The 9,282-nt window shown below is 39.5% G+C and overlaps 1 non-coding gene across 1 annotated transcript; it reads left to right on the forward strand.

Annotated features, from left to right (window-relative positions):
- Nucleotides 1-8,883: 8,883 nt before the first annotated feature.
- LOC141515700 (U6 spliceosomal RNA) lies at nt 8,884-8,991 on the forward strand. The gene has a single exon (XR_012476456.1). It is a non-coding gene; the product is annotated as a U6 spliceosomal RNA (small nuclear RNA).
- The last annotated feature ends 291 nt before the right edge of the window (nt 8,992-9,282 follow it).

Genomic DNA, 9,282 nt, shown 5'->3' on the forward strand with positions numbered 1-9,282 from the left:
AGTCTCTCTGGTGCATGTCTCCTCTGAGGTATCTCTGGTGCATGTCTCCTCTGAGGTCTCTCTGGTATATGTCTCTTCTGCAGTCTCTCTGGTGCACGTCTCCTCTGCAGTGTCTCTGCTGCATGTCTCCTCTGCAGTCTCTGGTGCATGTTTCCTCTGCAGACTCTCTGGTACATGTCTCCTCTGTGGTCTCTCTGTTGCATGTCTCCTCTGTAGTCCCTCTGGTGCATTTCTCCCCTGCAGTCTCTCTGGTGCATGTCTCCCCTGCGGTCTCTCTGCTGCATGTCTCCTCTATGGTCTCTCTGCTGCATGTCTCCTCTGAGGTCTCTCTGGTGCATGTCTCCTCTGAGGTCTCTCTGGCATTTTTCTCCTCTCTTGTCTCTCTGGCATTTTTCTCCTCTCTGGTCTCTCTGGTGCATGTCTCCTCTGAGGTCTCTCTGCTGCATGTCTCCTCTGAGGTCTCTCTGGTGCATGTCTCCTCTGCAGTCTCTCTGGTGCATGTCTCCTCTGAGGTCTCTCTGGTGCATGTCTCCTCTGTGGTCTCTCTGCTGCATGTCTCCTCTGCAGTCTCTCTGGTGCATGTCTCCTCTGAGGTCTCTCTGCTGCATGTCTCCTCTGTGGTCTCTCTGCTGCATGTCTCCTCTGAGGTCTCTCTGGTGCATGTCTCCTCTGCAGTCTCTCTGGTGCACGTCTCCTCTGCAGTGTCTCTGCTGCATGTCTCCTCTGCAATCTCTGGTGCATGTTTCCTCTGCAGACTCTCTGGTACATGTCTCCTCTGTGGTCTCTCTGTTGCATCTCCTCTGAGGTCTCTATGTTGCATGTCTCCTCTGTAGTCCCTCTGGTGCATTTCTCCCCTGCAGTCTCTCTGATGCATGTCTCTCCTGTGGTCTCTCTGGTGCATGTCTCCTCTGCGGTCTCTCTGGTGCATGTCTCCTCTGAGGTCTCTCTGGTGCATGTCTCCTCTGTGGTCTCTCTGCTGCATGTCTCCTCTGAGGTCTCTCTGGTGCATGTCTCCTCTGTGGTCTCTCTGCTGCATGTCTCCTCTGAGGTCTCTCTGGTGCATGTCTCCTCTGCAGTCTCTCTGCTGCATGTCTCCTCTGCAGTGTCTCTGCTGCATGTCTCCTCTGCAATCTCTGGTGCATGTTTCCTCTGCAGACTCTCTGGTACATGTCTCCTCTGTGGTCTCTCTGTTGCATCTCCTCTGAGGTCTCTCTGGTGCATGTCTCCTCTGCGGTCCCTGTGGTGCATTTCTCCTCTGCAGTCTCTCTGGTTCTTGCCTCCTCTTCAATCTCTCTGGTGCATGTCTCCTCTGTGGTCTCTCTGGTGCATGTCACCTCTGTGGTCTCTCCAATGCATGTCACCTCTGCAGTTTCTCTTGTGCATATCTCCTCTACAGCCTCTCCTATGGATTTTGCCTCTGTAATAGCTCTCCTGGATTTCATCTGTGCAACATCTTCTAAATATACTTCCTCTTGGATTCTGTCCCTTATTCCTGGATTATTATAACCTCTGAGGGATGTCTGCCTCAAGCCTCTCCTCACTACAATCCATTTTCATTTTATCCATTATAGTGATTTTCCTAAAGTGCAGTTCTGATCATGTCTTCCCCTTACTCAGTAAACTCCAGTGGTTCCCTGTTGCCTTCCAGCTCAAACACAAAATGCTCTCTTTGACATTCAGATCTTTTCATAGACTAATTTCCTTCCTCCCTTCTGATCCTGGAAAACCTAATTCCCTAACACATACTCTTTGATCCAATGACACTGGCCTCCTATCTATTCCATGAATAAGACATGCCATTCTTTGGCAGTCCCTCATACCTACTCTCCTTCTTCTTCTCCACCTACTGACCTCTCTGGCTTTATTTAAGTCCCAAATAAAATCCCATTTTCTAGAGAGCCTTCCTAAAAATGCTAGGGTCTTTTTCTGTTAATTATTCCCTATTTATCCTACACATAGCTTGCTTTTTATATATTGTTTACATGCTGTCTACCCCATTAGATTGTAAGCTCCTTGAAGGCAAGGACAGCCATTTGCCTCTTTTTGTAACCCTTGCCTGATCCATAGTAGGTGTTTAATAAATATTTATCAATCAACTGTCTCATGCGGCTCCCAATTAAAAAAAAGCACAGCCACAAATTACTGTGGTTATACAATATAGCATGGTATTCATGTCTTTATATTAAATGGAGGAACACAAAAGTCAACTTCCAACATCTGACTGCTGAGCTGGGGACATTCAGCCATGAAAAGAGGTAAGCAGTAGAGAGCACAGAACTAAATGAAGCTTTTATTATGAGCTAATAAAATGCTTGTGTTTTCTGATCCTGCGTGCTCATCGCCTCGAGCTTTTTCTTTGTATTTCTCAGTACTTAGCATAGGGTCTGGCACCCAGAAAGCCCTTCATGAGGACTAGTTGCTGATTGATGATGCCACATGTGTACATAAGAGAGGGACTCATGAAGATGGAGCAAGGAAAAAGCCAGAAGGTGGTGGGAGGGAATCAAGGAAGGCTTTGTGGGAAAAGTGAAATTTGAGGGATGAACTAGATTATCTAGCGGAGGTGGCGAACATTCCAGTCTACTCAGTGGAGGGTGAGGACAGTGTGGTCAGATCAATTTAGGAAGTGAGCAAGGGAGGTAGAAGTATGGTCAAAACCAGGGGATGAAGAAGTGACCTCAGAATCAGGAAGACCTGAGTTCAGGCTTCATTTCTTTATTCTGACTGTGACTTTGGGCAAATCACTTAACTTCTCAGTTCCCTGAACAATTCTCTAGGATTATAATTTTCGAAGAAGAGACTGATCTGTAAGGTAGAGAAAATCTTTTTTCCAGAATTTCTTAGGTCTTGTTTTTTTTTTTCTGTTTGTTTTTTTTTCATGTAAATTTTAGAATTAAGTGCTAGATTTTGATATTTGATCATCTGGTTGTTTGCTCTCTGGTTTCATTGGTGTGTACTCTTTCCTTCCCTAATTCTGAGTATGAGAAGACTGGGTCCAAATCCTAATTCTGGAACCATCTCTACCTTCTCATCTTAGATAATTCTTGCCAAATCTTTCCACATATTCTCATGGATGATGGATGGCACATGGTTCTGGAGGAATGCTCATAGATGGTAAGGTTCCCTGTATGTTTCTGACCACAGATGACATTGTCCTGATTGCCTGAGGAAGATGATGATGTGTGGTTGAATGGATAGCCCAAAGAGCTGTCCCAGGTAGGTACTTTTATTGGACTCATGATTTTCCTTGAAGCATCTTTTTTTTTTAAATCCACAATATTTATCAGTGTTACTGGATAGTTCTTGAAACAAGGAATATTATTCTCCAAAGAATTACAACTGCAGATTATCCAAATAGTAATGGAAGGCTGCTTGTGGTTGTGATATATTTCTGATGTTTTGGGAGAGAGAAGCAGAATTAAGGATATTATCCGAGATAGTTGACAATCAGAAAAGAAATTGGGCCAGGCATGTATTGAGAACAAGGAATAACCAATGCCTAGGGAGAACCTTTGTCTTCCAATGGTATCCATATAATGTCAGGAGAATTGTGCTAGGAAGTTCCACCAGCACACTAGGAACACTCATTGTGGAAGAATCCCAGGAAGACCTGAACAAGTCACATAGGATAGGAAGACAATTGTTACTTAATAAAGAGCCTACTATGTATTAGACAAGCTCACTTGAGCTGGAGGAAGACTTGACATTGAGAATATTACAGATTCATGAGACTATCAAAATATACTCCTCACCCATGTACAAAGAAAGGAGATTTTGGAAGATCATTTCTCAATGGGACTCCACCATCACCTTTTTATTTTTTTTCAATTACATATTTCAACATTTATTTTTGTAAAATTTTCTCCTTGCCTCCTTTCCCTCCCCTTCCCCAATCAAAAAGCAATCTGATATAGGTTATTCAAACACAATCATGTTAAACATTTTCCTATTAGTCATGTTGTGAAAGAAGAATCAGAACAAAAGGGGAAAAGCACAAGAAAGAAAAACAAAAATAGGTTTAAGAAAGTGAAAATAGGATGCTTTGATCTGCATTCAGATTCCATTGTTTTTTCTGTATGTGAACCATACTTTTCATTATAAGTTTCAGAATTGTCTATGATCACTGTATTACAGAGAACTAAATCTATCATAGCTGATTATTCTACAGTATTCTTCTTGTACTATGTATATATTATATTATATACTATGTATATATTATATGCTATGTATATATTTATTCTACAGTATTCTTCTTGTACTATGTACAATAGTAAGGCTTTCTGATTTTGTTCACGTCACTCAGCCTCAATTCATGTAAGTCTTTCCAGGTTTTTTCCTGAAATCTGCTTGTCCATGATTTCTTACAGAACAATAGTTTGCTCAGCCATTCTCTAATTGATGGACATCCCCTCAATTTCCAATTCTTTGCCATTTCAAAAAGAGCTGCTATAAATATTTTTGTACATATAGGTCCTTTTTGCTTTTTTATGATCTCTTTGGGATGCAGAACAAGTAGCGATTATTGCTGGATCAAAGGTTATGCACAACTATATCCCTTTGGGCATAGTTCCAAATTGCTCTCCAAAATGGTTGGTTCAGTTCACAGCTCATCAACAGTGCATTAGTGTCCCAGGTTTCCCACATCCCCTCCAACATTCATCATTTTCCTTTTCTGTCATATTATCTAATCTCATAGATCAGAGCTGGTATCTCTGAGTTGATTAATTTGCATTTGTCTAATAAATAGTGATTTAGGACATTTTTCCATTTAGAGCATATATGACTATAGATAGCTTTAATTTCTTTATCTGAAAACAGCCTGTTCATATCCTTTGACCATTTGTCAATTGGAGAATGACTCAGTTCTCTCTATATTTTAGAAATGAGACCTTTATCAGAAACCCTGGTTCTGAAAATCTTTTCCCATCTTTCTGCTTTCCTATTAATCTTAATGGATTTTTGTTTATGCAAATCCTTTTTGATTTAATGTAATCAAATTAACTATTTTGCATTTCATAATGTTCTCTATCTCTTGCTTGTTCATAAATTTTTCTCTTCATAGATCTGACAGGTAAACTCTTCCCAACTTTTCTAATTGGCTTATGTTATCACCCTTTGTGTCTAAATCATGTACCCATCTTGATTTTATCTTGTCATAGCATATGAGATGTTGGTCTATGTCTAATTTCTGTCAGTTTTTCCAGTAGTTTTCATCAAATAGTGAGTCAAATCCCAAAAGCTGTCTTTGAATTTATCCAACACTGTGTCTTGTGTATGTAACCTACCACCAAATAGTACCAAATAGTTCTGATGATTGCCTCCTTATAATACAACTTTAGATTTGGAACAACTAAGCTACCTTTCTGTGTATTTTTTTCCCATTAATTCCCCTGATATTCTTGACCTCTTGTTTTTCAGATGAATTTTGTTCTTATTTTTTCATTTTTATAAAATCATTTTGGGTAGTTTGATTGTTAGGGCACTGAATAAGTAAATTAATTTGGGAAGAATTGTCATTTTATTGTTATATTAGTTTGACCTACTTATGAGCAAGTGATAATTTTCCAACTATTTAGATCTGCCTTTATTTGGGTGAAAAGTGTTTTATAATTGTGTTCATATAGTTCCTGGGTTTGTCTTGACAGGTAGACTTCCAAATATTTTATACTGTCCACAATTATTTTCAATAGAATTTTACTTTCTGTCTCATGCTGCTAGATTTTGTTGGTATAATATTGATGATGCTAACAGTGGTGTTAACAGACACCCTTGTTTCATCCCTGATCTTATTGGGAATGCTTCTAGCTTATTCCCATTATATATGCTGCTCGATGATGATTTTAGATAGATGCATTTTAAGAAAAATTCCATTTATTCCTGTGTTCTCTAGTGTTTTCATTAGGAACAGGTACTGCATTTTGTTAAAAAAAAAAAAAAGCTTTTTCATCACTTATTGAAATAATCATGATTTCTGTTAATTTTACCATTGATGAAGTCAATTATTCCAATTGTTTTCCTAACATTGAACCAGTCCTGCATTCCTGGTATAAATCCTACCTGGTCATAGTGTATTATTTTGTTGATATATTGCTGTAACCTCTTTGCTAATATTTTATTTAAAAATTTTACATCACTATTCATTAGGGAAATTGGTCTATAATTTTCTTTCTCTGTTTTGGTTCCTCTGCCAAATAATTCTTGTAGGTTTTTCTAAAGTGGGCTGAGCTCCCTTCTGCAGGAGAAAGTGAAAGAAGTCTAAGGAAGCCTCTCCACAAGTCAAGCTATCAGAGCGAAATGAAGGATTCCTAAAGGAAACTGAAATGAGCCTTCAGTAGACAAAAAAGAGGCTAGGAGAAGGGAAGGGTACCTGAGATGGAGCAGTGGTGATAGCCCTTGGGGAGATGATGGACAATTAATCAGAAGAGAAAGGGAAGGAAAAGAAAGAGCTGATTACAATTAGAACTTAAGAACCGATAGCTCTTCTAGAAGAGGTGAAAGTTGGATGTTCCAAGGAGGAAGGTGCTGCTTACCTTTCCAGGAAGACTCTCAGAGTACAGCCATGGAAAATGGCAGGAGAGATAATCCATTAAGCATTAGAGAAGGAATAGAAGACAGTTGGTGCTTCCCTGCTCAGCGGTACTAGGGTAGCTATTTGATCACCTGATGCCAGCAGAGAGATTTGGATCTTCCTGGGGAATACATCAAAGTCACAACAAGGAACCTCCTGAGACTTCTCAAAACAGAGAACAATGACTTACTTGTGGTGATTAACATGGACACCAAGGCAGAAGGAGTCTAAATTGTATAAATAACTGTGAATTTTTCCATAAGAAAAGTCTGTGTTGTGTTTTCCTCACTGTTGCTAATGGAAGGTAGAGGATACAGATGAGGAAAATTCATTTGGAAAGTGAATAACTGGTGAAGGAGATGGTGTCCGAGAACAGAATGCAGGGTGCTGGGCCCATGCTTAAGATATAGGGTTATTGACCCTTTGGACAGAAAGAGAAAACAGATAAGGTTTTTTTTTTTTTTTTTTTGCAAGGCAGTGGGGTTAAGTGACTTGCCCAAGGTCACACAGCTAGGTAATGATTAAGTGTCTGAGGTCAGATTTCAACTCCGGTCCTCCTGACTCCAAGGCTGGTGCTCTATCTACTGTGCCACCTAACTACAGATGAGTTTTAAAAAACAAAAACGGATCACAAACCTGGCCAGGAAGCATAATAGCAGGGATGGAGGACCTTAGCTCTCCATACATCTTTTGGAAGTCTTTGTGTCAAAAGTAAAGAGCTAAGAACATCTCAATTCACCTAAGTGATCATTTTAGTCTTCAAAAGGTAGAGAAGCCTATGGAAGGAATTCTGTCATGAATTTGATTCTTGCCAGATGAGGGAACTGGTGACTAGAGTGGAAATTCTGTGAACTCCCTTGGAGAAGTAACTACTCCATTTTTGATAAAAAGAGGAAATTTGAGCATAATCTTACCTCCATTCTAGGATCTCAAAGGGCTTAGAGGAAAGATAGATTTCCTTTGAGTAAAATGTCATTTGAAAAGTCAATCTCAGATGGAAGGGGGATATCTAAGACAGGGATTATGAATAACAAAAGGAAGTCATTCAATTTAGGAGGAAAAATGGGATTTTTTCTGGAGAGACTGATGTGAATGAGCAGGGAAGTCACTGATCAATATAGAGTTTTTAAAAGAAATGTATAGATGATGAAAGCAAGGCAAGGCAGCAGAAGATAAATGTGGGTGTCTGAGTTCTCTAAAAATGGTATGGAACATGGAAGCTCAGAATGAGCTCATGTTAGCTAAGGAAGCTAAGAACAAAAAATTGAGTTTTTTTGTTTATTTATTTTTAGCTAAAGTCAGACAAAAAGACAGATTGAAGAAATGAAAGGAATTTTACTTGAGGTGGATGGGACAATGTTACCTGACAACAACATGAAGGCAGAACTAACTGCTCGTGTTTTTTTCTTTTTTTCTGCCAATAAGAATGACATTAACATTGGAAATGACAGAACAAAACTCAGCTAACAAAGAGCTGATACCCAAGAAAAGTAAGGAGATGAAAAAGGAGCCCCAGGTTTCCCTTGACGACCTCAGACCTCAAATAGTGTGACCCAGAAGAAATAGTTCCTTCCTTCCCTTAAGAGATGGTGGATGTGATTTGCTAAGCTTCTTTCAGTGATATTAGAAGTTAGGTGAGGGACTAACTAGAGAGAGAAAAGAAAGGCAAATGCCCTGATTTCTAAGAAAGTAAGAAAAGAGAGCCTGGTAACTCTAGGTCAGTGAACTTCTTTTATTGGGAAGATTAATTGAAGAAATGGCTGACAAACATCTAGAAAGGGGAGCTATGAATACAAAGGGTCAGCTTGGCATCATCAACAACAGATTCTGTCAGGGATACATCCTTCCTTCCTTTTTCTTTCTGTCTTTCTTTCTTTCTTTCTTTCTTTCTTTCTTTCTTTCTTTCTTTCTTTCTTTCTCTCTTCCTCTCTTTTCCTTTCCTTTCCTTTCCCTCCTTTCCCTTCCTTTTTCTTTCTTTCTTTCTTTCTTTCTTTCTTTCTTTCTTTCTTTCTTTCTTTTTTTCTTTCTTTCTTTCTTTCTTTTCTTCTGGATTTCTAAATTAGAGGAATGATGTGAATAGTTTTCTTTAGATTTTAATCAAAGTTTATTCAATAGTCACTAAATATTTAATAAACTATGTACCAGACTGTGGGAACACACAGAAAAAAGAAAGACAGTCTCTAACCTCAAGGAGTTTATAATCTAATGGAAGGAAAGGCAACATACACAAATCTAAAAAGTGAGAGGAGAGGGAGTAAGTCCTTAGGTGTAGGGGCATGGTGGAGAAGGCAAAGAAATCCAAAATGAAGATAGCAGTGCTCGCTTCGGCAGCACATATACTAAAATTACACTGATAAAGAGAAGATTAGCATGGCCCCTGTGCAAGGATGACATGCAAAATGAAGGTGCCAAGGCATGGCTGAGGATCCTTTAGATAAACACTCTTAATATTCCTTGTGGAGAAGTTGGAGTGGTGTGGATGATATGAGGGTGTACTCAGATGGATTTTAAAAAGGTGGGCTAGCCAGACTCAAAGAGGAGTAGTTTGTGATATAGATTGAATGTGTCAACGAAACTCCAGGGAGTGGGACTTCTGCTAAGATCTGTGCTGTCTGACCTTTTTAACAATGGTGTGGATTAAGGCACAGATGGCAAGCTCAAACATGTTAACCTGAATCTAACTCGGTAGGGAATGATGTTGTTTTATGTTTGAG

This window comes from Macrotis lagotis, chromosome 2, assembly GCF_037893015.1.
Source record: "Macrotis lagotis isolate mMagLag1 chromosome 2, bilby.v1.9.chrom.fasta, whole genome shotgun sequence".
Lineage (NCBI taxonomy): Eukaryota > Metazoa > Chordata > Mammalia > Peramelemorphia > Peramelidae > Macrotis > Macrotis lagotis.